Source organism: Homarus americanus, unplaced genomic scaffold, assembly GCF_018991925.1.
Source record: "Homarus americanus isolate GMGI-L3 unplaced genomic scaffold, GMGI_Hamer_2.0 scaffold56333, whole genome shotgun sequence".
Taxonomy (NCBI): Eukaryota; Metazoa; Arthropoda; class Malacostraca; order Decapoda; family Nephropidae; genus Homarus; species Homarus americanus.
In genome coordinates, this window is record NW_024734940.1 from 13,220,298 (window position 1) to 13,232,786 (window position 12,489).

At 40.8% G+C, this 12,489-nt stretch overlaps 1 long non-coding RNA gene across 1 annotated transcript; it reads left to right on the top strand.

The window, feature by feature from the left end:
- The first annotated feature begins 355 nt into the window (after nt 1-355).
- Nucleotides 356-3,364, top strand: LOC121870701. Its single transcript, XR_006089755.1, has 3 exons — nt 356-489; nt 978-1,085; nt 3,331-3,364. It is a non-coding gene; the product is annotated as an uncharacterized LOC121870701 (long non-coding RNA).
- Nucleotides 3,365-12,489: the final 9,125 nt, after the last annotated feature.

Below are 12,489 nucleotides of genomic sequence, written 5' to 3' on the forward strand. Positions count from 1 at the left end.
CTAACGTAACCTATTTGAGTAATCGGTTTGTCAATGTGGTGTTAAACTAATAAGCAACGTTTATTTTTAATACGAAGTTGTGATTTGACCACGATTCTGGGCCAAAAAACCGTCGGCCATTTGACCGGGACCTGCGGGGATCGTATAGGATTGTAGTCGGGATGGTTGGGGGCATTAAACAAGTCATTACATTATGGTATTATTTAATTGTATAATTTCTGTTGACAAAAGGATTTAGTTTTATTTTAGATCTCTGTCAAATAACCGGCGGTTATTGTGCCGAGTACCGGTCAGATAATCCCTGCCTATAATTTAATAGTTTTACAGTGTTGTGTATTATATAGCTATTGGTCACATTTCCAGGAAGCTTCAAGGACCAACAACACATCTCGGTATGACAAGTTGAGACTCGACCGTACAGACCCGTCCGGTCTCGCATACGACGCCGTTAACGGCAAACGGAGAAACGACGCCGCTGACCCGCGGGAGGTAAGACCGACGTCGTTACTTAGCGTCGTGTCGTCGGGCGTACGAGCCGAGCGTATTAGAGGACTTGTATTTAAGTGCACTTGTACAGTAATCCTATAAAAGTGGACATTTATGTAAATGTTTGTGTCTAAAGTCACTTCCCATTGGTGTCGGTGGTACGGGACCTATCAAAACTGTGGCCCAGATTCACGTTTTCCATCCCATACCAAATTTTGAATGTGTGTTTATTTAGTTTTTCTTTAAAGTACAATACTGTATAATATATTAATAACTTTAAGCTTCGTTTTGAAAACATAATGCCATTGTTTTTTAATTATGATTCTTTACAAATGCTGTACTACTTTTTATACCTTTTTCTGCTTGTATGTTTCAATTCAGTTAATGAAACTTTTATTTGCATAGTTTTGAAGAAGACTACAGTACTTAGTACATAGTTTAAATGTTTGCATATCAACAGTGCAGTACTTTATCTTAAGTAATATTTTCAGGTACTTTCTCCATCACTGCCTAAAGTGGACCTGATGTGAACTAGAATGAAGTTGGCTGGAGATAAAGTGAACTGGACCTGCAGTGAAGTGGACCTGAAGTAGTCTGTGGTATTGTATTTCATATTGTTGTGGTACTTTGAATGTTAGGAAAGTTCTACAGGCATTCCCCAGTTTATAAGAGTACCTGTACTGTGTTTTATAAAAACCTATAGTAAATCGAATCAATATTCCGATATTCTCACAGTATAAAAGTCAAGATACTTTTCTACAATGAAAAAAGTTCCGCCCCCAAATTATGTAGTCTCCAAAAAGTATCGATAGATTTTTTAGCGGTAAAATTTGAAACGCTAGATTAAATACATTGATGTGATCCCCAGTGCATCAGCACGAGTTGGTACAGGTACACCCGGTCACTGTATCAGCAACGGCTATAGACGGCGGGTAGCAAGAGAGGGAGTCATCCGTTGTGTGACATACAACTGTACGGTATATGCTTTTCTATAACAAGAAATCCATTAAGCTATATTAATGTATGTATCGTGCTGGGTAGAAGCAAGGCCCCAACCGAGGATTACAATAATATCAAAATATTCGTGAAACGGAAGAGTTTTGGAACGTCACAAGCGAGACCGAGACGGACCTCGGAGCAGACGTTTCACCATTGTGTCGTTGTAACGGTTTCATTCGTACCGAGATGCACGATGTAGTTGTTGACGTCATTGAATTGAAACATCTTATTTAGCCAGAAAAATGCAGATACAGAGTGGATAGAAATAACAATATTAACATGGCTGAGCCAGTTGAGAACCTGAGCTGTCTTTGAGGCACCTGATATATACTATACATTTATCTCAAGGAAGTATTATGTAACATTTAGTATCATCTGGAATAGTACAATAGCATAGTAGTAATAAGAACATCTCATAATGTTACCGCGGTCATCACTAATATTTATTTATTTTATTAATTATTTTATTTTTTATTTATTTATTTATTTATTTTATTATTATTTTTTTTATTTATACATACATATACACACACACACACAGTCGGCCCATATAACATACATGAGGGTTAGGCAAGATACCCGTGAATGTTAAAAATCCGTGTACTTTGCTGCCCCCCTAAAAAACCCCTGGCCCCCCCATGTCCTTATTTACCATATATACCTGTGTGTAGTTCGAGTTTTTAAGACCAAATTATTTTGCAAAAAATTGGGGGTCGACCTCTAAAAGGGTAATAGTTTCGTTAGGTTGAAAAATATTTACCAGTAACTACCAGTAAACTATGGAAACGACGCACCAACGCACCACCCGCTGTGAGTGTCGGTACAGCCGCCAGGGCAGTCTCTTGCGTCATCATAGCTAGCCCAAAGTAGCCAAATCCATGGTATGGTATACACAGGACGATGTTAAACAAAGTATTCATTTGTTAAAGTTTATTTATAGATACTGTACATAAATTTTTGTTCATTACATTTGAAACATCAATCTTTGTTAATTAAATTTGATACAAAAGAAAACTACGATACCGTATTTTCATTAAAATATTACATCACAAGTATATTTTACCTTAACTGTGACTGAATTAATATATTCTCAGAAATAAATATGGAAATGTAATATTTTGGCTGAAATGACGTACATATTACTGTACAGTGGAAATTGGGATAAAATTATGAAAACAATGACTTTCGCTTTCTTTCGTTGCTCAAAAGATATTACCGTAATCGCTTTTCGAATGGTTTTCAGTTAAAAAACTGTTGTACTGTACTCATACAGTATTACAATAATATTCTATCCTATCATTAGCCTTATAATCCCACAACTGAAAACCACTCGAAAAGCGATTACGGTAACATCTTTTGAACGAAAGAAAGCAGTCATTGCTTTCGTCACTTAACACTGTAATACGTACATCATTTCAGCAAAAATATTACATTTCCATGTTCTCAGAAATAAATGGTAGTTTTGTTGAAACGTAATGTACAGTATTTAATATTAAAATGCAAAAATAGCTATAAAAACAATTAATACACCCGTAATGTACTGGCTGGCATCTCGTCCCTGCTCCTGCATCCAAGGTCACCACTCCTCCCAACTCGCTCCCTCCTCCGCCTCCTCCACCTCCACCGTCACTACTGCCGACAACAAACACAAATGTTTTGTGAATAACTGCACCTCCACTTCCTATGTACAGTACTGAACTGTACTGTGCTGTACATTTTTCTGCTTGTATGTTTCAATTCAGTTAATGAAACTTTTATTTGCATAGTTTTGAAGAAGACTACAGTACTTAGTTTAAATGTTTGCATATCAACAGTGCAGTACTTTATCTTAAGTAATATTTTCAGGTACTTTCTCCATCACTGCCGAAAGTGGACCTGAACTTTTGGACCTGATGTGAACTAGAATGAAGTTGGCTGGAGATAAAGTGAACTGGACCTGCAGTGAAGTGGACCTGAAGTAGTCTGTGGTATTGTATTTCATATTGTTGTGGTACTTTGAATGTTAAGAAAGTTCTACAGGCATTCCCCAGTTTATAAGAGTACCTGTACTGTGTTTTATAAAAACCTATAGTAAATCGAATCAATATTCCTATTGACTCACATTATAAAAGCCAAGATACTTTTCTACAATGAAAAAAGTTCCCCCCCAAATTATGTAGTCTCCAAAAAGTATCGATAGATTTGTTAGCGGTAAAATTTGAAACGCTAGATGAAATACATTGATGTGATCCCCAGTGCATCAGCATGAGTTGGTACAGGTACACCCGGTCACTATATCAGCAACGGCTATAGACGGCGGGTAGCGAGAGAGGGAGTCATCCTCGTGTGACATGCAACTGTACAGTTGTGAGGGGACGGATTCTTGGGCTGCCACCAATGTGAGGGGCCGGTTCCCTCTCCTTTTCTACACCACCCTCATCTTACTTACTTCTCTTAATTCTTACTCCTACTCAGTTCCGTCACCTATTCTTTGGTAGCATGGACATTCTTTTGGTAGCCTGGGCATTCTTTTGGTAGCATGGTCGAGGGTCTAGGCACGTGAGTATGGTAATTTTGGTATCAGGTCACTTGGATGGAAATAAAGGTAAAATACTGTGGGAGAAATGAATACACCTTAATTACTCTAAAAACAAGTTTATTAATATGCAATCAATGGGAAAAGATTTTGTATTAATCATATGATTACCAGGTTCACCTCCTGGGCTTAGTGCAAACTCAGTACCTTCTTCTTTACTCTTACTCACAACATTACTGGTGGTACATTACATGGCATTTCATGGTAGATTATTCAACATATACGTAAACAATGACACTAGTATATGCAGGGGTCCACTACCCAACATGGGATAATTATTTCCAACTAATTATCCCTAACCTACATGTTACAACACTCTCTGTGGACATATACTTCCAAGGAGTAACCCAGGGTAGAGCATTGGGGCTGTTGTTATTGTGGGGTAACCAGACACATGGCGGGTCTGGGGTCTGGCCCAACGAAGCCGTGGGGCACATTAATCAGGCCGCATCGGTGCCATCTTCTCATATATGATCCCGGCTGGACATCTAATACATCCGAGGCCGTTGTTGGATGGTAGAGCGATTCAAGAATCACAATGGGACCGGGAGACAAACGGGGCAGCGTCAGGGGACCTGTATGGATGAAGGGACGGGCACTCACTAACAGTGACAACAACATCACGTTTCAGGGGACGTTAATACGTAAATATGACTTCACTCAGAGCATATCAACTACGTTACTGTAACACTTGCACAATCAACTATTAATTGGGTCAAATCACTTAAAGAAGGGCGAATTACAACACAGAGTGGAATGGCATACCTGTATGGATGAAGGGACGGGCACTCACTAACGGTAGAAATGCCCGCGGGGCCCTCACTCAAAACAGACCAGGGAGTCCACCTACTTCTATTCCGATGAATTAATTCACTGTACACTCTGACGTTGAAATTGAGACTATGAACTCATTTTCATTCTCTACTATTATCTTCACTTACAATGCTCTGACTCAGCTATCAAAAGCAAAATTTAATTGATTACAAAGGGTTGGATGGCAACAGGTCCCAACATACAGCGTCTGCTACTAAATCCGTGGATTATATTCCACGCTCCCAGAAGACAAAGACGGGGGAAACAGAGAAAACGGGGGACGTTTCCACTGGGGGACTCAGAAGGTTTTGTGGACGTTTGAGCGTAATATGAATCCTTAAGGTTCTCAGGTTAGCCGTCATCACGATCATTACAGGGGTATGTGTCCGGAGATTGACAGTCGATTTGTGAAGGCATGGAGAAACAGCCCACGAGTCCAGGACCTATGATGAGATCACAACCAGAATTTGAACGAACTGCGGGGTAGTGCAGCTGTACTGACGGCTGGGTAGTCTCTGTGTGTGACGAGCCAGCAGAAATGTTCTCACCTCCGTCAACCCCCCCTAGTAGGGGTCGCGAACCAGCAAACGAGCTGCGGACAACCATTCTGCTCGTTACAGCTCTGACAATCGGTACATGGCAGAAGCATACAGGCAAAGATGGAAGAATGCCCAATTCATCGCGGACCAGTTTTGGAAGAGGTGGGTGAAGGAATATCTCACGACACTACATCAGAGATAAAAAATCTTCGGAACTCGCCGTAATCTCCGCTCTGGGAATATCGTAATCATCTCTGGACACCCCCTCCTCAGGAGTCAGTGGATGCTAGGGAGAGTACTGGAGGAAATACCCAAAAGGGGGAGTGTTACCGCCACGCACAATTGTGCGTGCCAGCAACATGTGTAAGTGAAGATACAGGCAGAATAGAAAGAGTAAGAGGGAGAGAGGAGAGTAAGAGGGAGAAAGGAAGTGAGGACACTCTTTACAACTAATATAGCCGACTAAGCGACCGTAATGAAAATCACGTTGTCCTGATGGGCCCACAGCTACCCAAGAGACATAGCCTGAGGGCAGACTATCACATTCTCCTGTGGAGGCAACATCTTGATTCTCGCCAGCCAACATTTTTCCTGTAAGACATTGTTTTTGTCCAGGTTGGTCTACCCCTAGAGACATAACACATGAGTGTAATTGTAAACTGTTGAATCCTCTGAGAATACTAAGCAATATATATATATATATATATATATATATATATATATATATATATATATATATATATATATATATATATATATATATATATATATATATATATATATATATATATATATATATACATATATATACACACACACACACACACAGTGACCCCTTGGTTAACGAACTCAATCCATTCCAGAAGGTCGTTTGTTAACCGAAACCCTTGTTTCAATGGGTTTTTGGGTAATTGGTTCCAGCTCAACGAAAATTTCCTAAATTCAACAAAAATGGTAGAAAAGTTCACTTACTTTGAGGTGTATATGTAGAAGGCTCCTGGATTATGATGATGGGATTTAGAATGGGGGTGGAGGAGAAGGAAGAAGAGAAGTCACCCCATGGCGACATTTCACCCATAAAATTTTAGCTCTCTTGGTGTAATTCAAGATTAATTTATTTAAATCAACACTGCACTGCATTATACTGTATTTTGTCAATATGTAAAATATATTTCAAAATGACCAATAATTTGCTTGGAAACTCAGAAAAAAAAGCGTTTAGTTGAAGAGAGTCTCAAGCAAGATGTTACCTCCAGTGAAAACAGAGAGACACTAATGCCTGTTTGCTGTAGTAAGAGGCTGGATGCTGCGCATTAAACTAGTCACTTTACCTTCAATTATGTTCAATAATTGTTAAAATGACTAAAAAATTGAATATTAAACTTTTAGAATTATTGAATAGTATAAACTTCTTGATATTTAGTAAAATAGTAAGGAATTTAAGCCCTAGAACCGATTAATGTATTGGCGGACTGATACTAAGGCCGGTTGCCCGGTCAGTGCAAGCGTAAACACGTCGAGGTCGGTTCGTATGAAATTCGTCAACTGACTTTTTGTTCGTTAACCGAATTGTAGGCCTACAGTTTGCAATCTTTAATTTCTTATTAGTAGATAATTGTTTATATATATATATTTATAGTAATTTGTTTGTTTCAGTTGTGGACGAGCGAGCCGATGCAAGTTAGAGACGGGAACGGAGACAGATTCTACAGTCGGCGTCCGAGAGCGTTTCTGAGCCGATTCGGACGAAGACCGTCGACCGAGGATGAAGACGCCGCTCGACGCGCCACGAAGACACTCGTCAATTGCGGACGAAGATATCGCCGGACGTGCGAGGAAGACACCGCGGAATACGGGAAGAATACACTCGTCGATGCAGAAGAAGACGCGTGTCGATATTGTATCGCGACTTATGTTTTGTGCCAGTCCAGTTTGAATGTTTTAAAGACGAAGTTAATTTGTAAAATTGATGCCCGTTTTGTTTGTGTAGAGTAATGACTTTTATAATGTTTGTAGTATTGTTTTTACATACCGAGTTTGGAAGTCGATACATAATGAGAATGAATTTATTGAAGATGTTGCCTGTGATGACTAGGGGTTTGCAATAATTTGTTGAGAAGATGATCATTGTAGACATTTAGCAAATAGGTCGTAGCATTTCGAATGTCATTTAATGCGGAATTCCGGCACGCACGTCACCGGCGGCGGGATACGTCCTCAAATAACGGAAGCGCAAATACGAGACGACGCGCGCGTTTTGAAAGTAAAAGAAGGGGCAGATCGGACCGACATAGATGAATAAGATGGTGTTGTTGAGGTAACTGATAAGAATGGAGAAATGATGACTATTTTGTTGAGTTATGAGAAGGGAGAATTAGAAGATAGTTGTTTAGGACTGACTATTTAGAAAGAGAGAGAGTAAAGGAAATAGATTGAGGTAGTAGTTATATATTAAAAGTAAAAGGCGATAAGGACGGTGGGAGGGACAAGGATCGATAGATTTTGCAGGGCACGTAAGGAATCGGCGCGCTATCGCTCGGTCGGCGCGGTGGCGTAATTGTGAGAAACGGATGCGCTGGGGATTTTGAAGAGGGAAGAAGTTGCGCGGTAGAGGACACGCGGGGAAATCTGCGGAAGGGACGAGTCGAGGATCGGCGGCACGGTCGCGGGAGACGATCGAATCGACGACGTCTTTGAACGGCCGGACGCGGAAGGGGCGGCGACGACGAATCGAGTAAATGTCGGTTTAGGAGAGTAATACGTAAAAGGGGGGGGGGTTGCAGGTATTTGCGGATATAGACTACGGTCGATCGCGGTCTGTTCACGGGACGGGAAAGAGGGTTGAGGACGGACACGGAATGCGGGGGAAGTACGGAGAGGGAGACGACGCGGGGTCACGAGGAAAGTCGGAGAATAGACGTGAATAATAATAATAATAATTAACGGTTTATTGAAAGAGGTTGGCAGCCAGAAGGTTGAAAATATACAGTTACATATTTGGGGAATGGGTTTCGAATTACAAATAATATACAAGTAAGATAAGTGATATAAATAAGATATATAATAACTAGATGGGGAAAAGCTCAAACTACAGTGCATTTCAAAATAGTGACAGTGCAAGGAGTAGTGTTTACTGGGAGTGAATACACTGGTTTATTACAAGTTATTGATAACTTTTACAACGGTTGGGACTGGGCCGTTCTTATAGCGATCGGTTCGTGCACGTACGGGCTGGGGATCTCGGGCGGTAGTAGGAGCCGGCGTCGAGGATGGCGTAGAAGCTCGTTACCAAATTTGCAGATGAGGTCGTGGCGATGGTCAGTGTGTTGAGCGCTTCTTGATATGTGGAGTAGGAAGGGGAGAGAATAATCTTGCATGCCCTCTTTTGCACTTGTTCTAGGTGTTTACGTTGTGTGGCATTAGGGAGGAAGACCAGGTGGGGGAGGCATAGGTGAGCTCGGGTGCAGGAACTCGAGTCGACGGATACCGGAGGATTTGACAAGTTCGCCGACGCGTGGTTTCCAATTTAGTCTGTTGTCCGCGGTGACGCCGAGGAGCTTCGTGGAATCTACAACTCGGAGTGTGTTGGGACCTAGAGTAATGGAAGGAGGTGGGACAATGTCGGAGGAGAGGTTGACGTCCATAACCGCGGTCTCGGTATGGTTGTTGGTGGCTCAGTTTTGGAGACCGTTCAATAAATCCCGAAGGGCGGTATAGTTGGGAGCAGAATTGTCGACGCATCATCGACGAGCACGAGGAAGCGGAGCGGTCCCACGTCGGTGCCTCGGGGGACCGAAAGGCGGAGACAGCCCCTCGGAAGCGTACGGCTCGGCGTCGGTCACCGAGGAAGTCTGCAAGCCGAGGTGTAAGACTGGTCCGAAGTCCGAGGTCAATAGCTCTGTCGATGATTATATTGCGGTCGAATGCTAGTGAAATCAACGAAGGCGACAGCTACAGACGTTTTTCGTTTCTCGAGACGGCGGCACACGTAATCGAGAGAGCCGACGAGTGGAGGAGGAAGTTTTCGCGTCGCCAAATTGCCGAGGGTCTACGACTCGCGCAATATCGGCATAAGCCCAGTCGAACACAAAACTTTCACAGATTAGGCCGAATATTGGGGTGATTGCAATAGGTCGTAGCTGATTTAAGGATTGTGGGCTGGTTGACTTGGGCACTGGTGATACATAAGAGGTGTTCCAGTGAGCTGGGCATCCGGCTCGACCGAGAGAAGCATCGACGACGGAGCACGGGGGTTTGGCAAGCTCCGGGGAGAACTCCTCGAATAGTTTCATTGGTAAGTCAATGGGGGTGGTAGAGCGTTTTACTTTTAGTTTGTCCAGGCGTTTTGCTATTTGAAATCCTTCTACTAAGTCAGTGGGAAGGGGGGCCGGTAGGTAAGCGGGTCGAGCGGTCGCGTCTGGCACACAGTAGCGAAATGACGATTCGTGTGCTCGGCCACGCATCGAGACGCGTAGACGCCGCGGCCGACAGAGGGAAGCCTCGGAGGTACGGCAGTAGTTACGGACTTGGAGATTCGCATACGCGGGAGATGGGTAAAGAGCGGTTTTGAAGTAGAGTCGGTTAAGAGGAATAGGTTTTAAATAGTGGGAAGGTTCGATAGGGGCAGTTCGCGGGAGAGCGGACGGTCGCGGGTGCACATTTTGACTCGACGACACGTACTCGAGGAAATACGCGATGCGGCTGTAATGCATTTTTGGTTATTAGCGGCGTGTCGTTTATTAGGCATCGATTTATACTCGTACGTAATTGTGGATTCGAAGTACGCGCGTAGTTGCGTTCGTGTCGAGGTGTGTATCGTTAATGTGCATAATAGTTAAATTTGGCGGACGAGAAGGGGAAGGAATACGAGGACGGCGTTTATTTTGTAACCCCTCCCTTCGTTTATTTCTTTTTCCCCCGGCTCTCCGTCGTCGTTCCTCCTCCTCCTTCGTGTCCATTTTCTCCCGTTGCCGTTTCCCCTCCTCCTTCTCCTCGTGTTATCTGTCGTCGTTTCCTCGTCTCCGCGTTTGAATGCGAGTCCCTTCGTTTTCCTCCCCCCTTTGTGTTTGTGTCCCTCCCTCCTCATCCCGTTCGTTGTCACCCTCCCATTGGTGTCGATCCTCTCCTCTTCCCTCCGTCGGTCGTCGTGTCCGTTTATACGCGCGTTGTGGGAAATGTAATTTGTTGTCGTATTACTGTTGCTTTGTGTCGATTTCATTTATTGGCGTTGTTATAAATGTGTTTGTAAATGTCGTGAGTATGAAATAGATATTGTGGTGATATTTGAATAAATGAAGGTCTATTTTGATTTGTAAAGTAATTGTTATTGATAATAATAATAATAATGTTAAGTTATTATGGGTGTAATGTGTTTAGTGTGAAATATTTGTCGTCCGGTGCGCGAATACGCAGTCGCGTCGAGAAATGGCGACTACGAATTGTCGTTTTGCGCGCGCGCGGTCATTTATTGCGAAATGGTCGAGGTGGAGATGTTGGAAAGTGTAAGTTAATGTTGTAAAATTGATGAGAATGAAAATGTTTTATTGTGGTGTAGTTATTTTTTGAAGTTGAATGGAGTCAATTGTGTAGTTGTAATATTTTGTTGCGATTTCTTTGAACGTGTTTTGTCGTTTGAATAGTCGTATAAAACGGTGGAAGTTATTTGTGGACTTTAAATATTAGGGAATTGTGTGTAATGTTATAAATGGGCACAGTCGTAATATCGTCGAGTTATTCGTCCGTCGTCGTATTGACTCGTGGGCTCGTAAAAAGAAAATTGTGTGGTTTAGTCACTTGTGGAGTTTTAAAAATGATTGAATTGATTAAAGTTAATTGTGGACTTGTAATATTTGTTGACATGCAATTTGTTACGGTTGTTGTAACGTACTAGTTATTTGTATACTCGTAATAATTTTTGAGTCGTATAATTTTGGCGTAATTTACGGGAGGTATTTGTACTTTGAATAAGTTTTGGATTTGTATTATGTTTGAATATATTTTGTTTTGTGGATTTGGTAAATGTGTTTCATGTGTTGTGGACTAGGAATGATTTCTAATGTTTCTTGAGTTTGAATGTTTTTTGGCCTTTGAATATAGTGTTTGTTTTGTGGACTGAATAATTGATAATATTTGTGGACTTGTAATAATTTCTGTTTGTGGACTTTGAATAATTTCTTATGTTTGTGGAGTTGGAATAATTTCGAATATTTGTGGACTTTGAATAATTTGTTGTTTGTGGACTTTGAATAATTTTGTATCCTTTGTGGACTTTGAAAAATTTATTGTTTGTGGACTTAGTATATTTTTGATGTATGTGGACTTGTAATATTTTTGAATGTTTGTGAAGTTAGTATTTTTTTTATCCTTTGTGGGCTTGGAAAAGAATTATTATGTTTGTGGACTTGGAATATCTTTGTTGTTTTGTGGACTTGTAATAATTGAATATGTTTGTGGACTTGTAATAATTTAGAATATTTGTGGACTTTGAATAATTTATTATGTTTGTGGAGTTCGAATATTTGTGGACTTTGAATAATTTGAAATGTTTGTGGACTTAGAATATTTTGTATCGTGTGTGGACATATAAAATTTGTGATGTTTTGTGGACTTTGAATGTTTTTATCTTTTGTGGACTTGGAATAATTTATAATATTCGTTGACTTGGAAATTTTTTTTTTCTTTGTGGACTTTGAATAATTGATAATATTTGTGGCCTTAGAAAATTTATTATCCTTTGTGGACTTAGAAAAAAATTAATATGTTTGTGGACTTGTAAAATTTTGTCATGTGTTGTGGACTTAGTATGTTTATCGTTTGTGGACTTAGTATATTTTTCATGGTTGTGGAATTTGAAAAATTTGTTATTCTTTGTGGAGTTAGAAAAAAATTACTGTTTGTGGACTTAGAATATTTTTCATCCTGTGTGGAGATGGAAAATTGTTCATGTTTTGTGGACTTAGTATTTTTTTATCCTTTGTGGACTTAGAAAATTTGTTATCCTTTGTGGTTAGAAAAAATTAATATGTTTGTGGACTTGGAATAATTTATTATCGTTTGTTGACTTAGAAAATTTGTTAT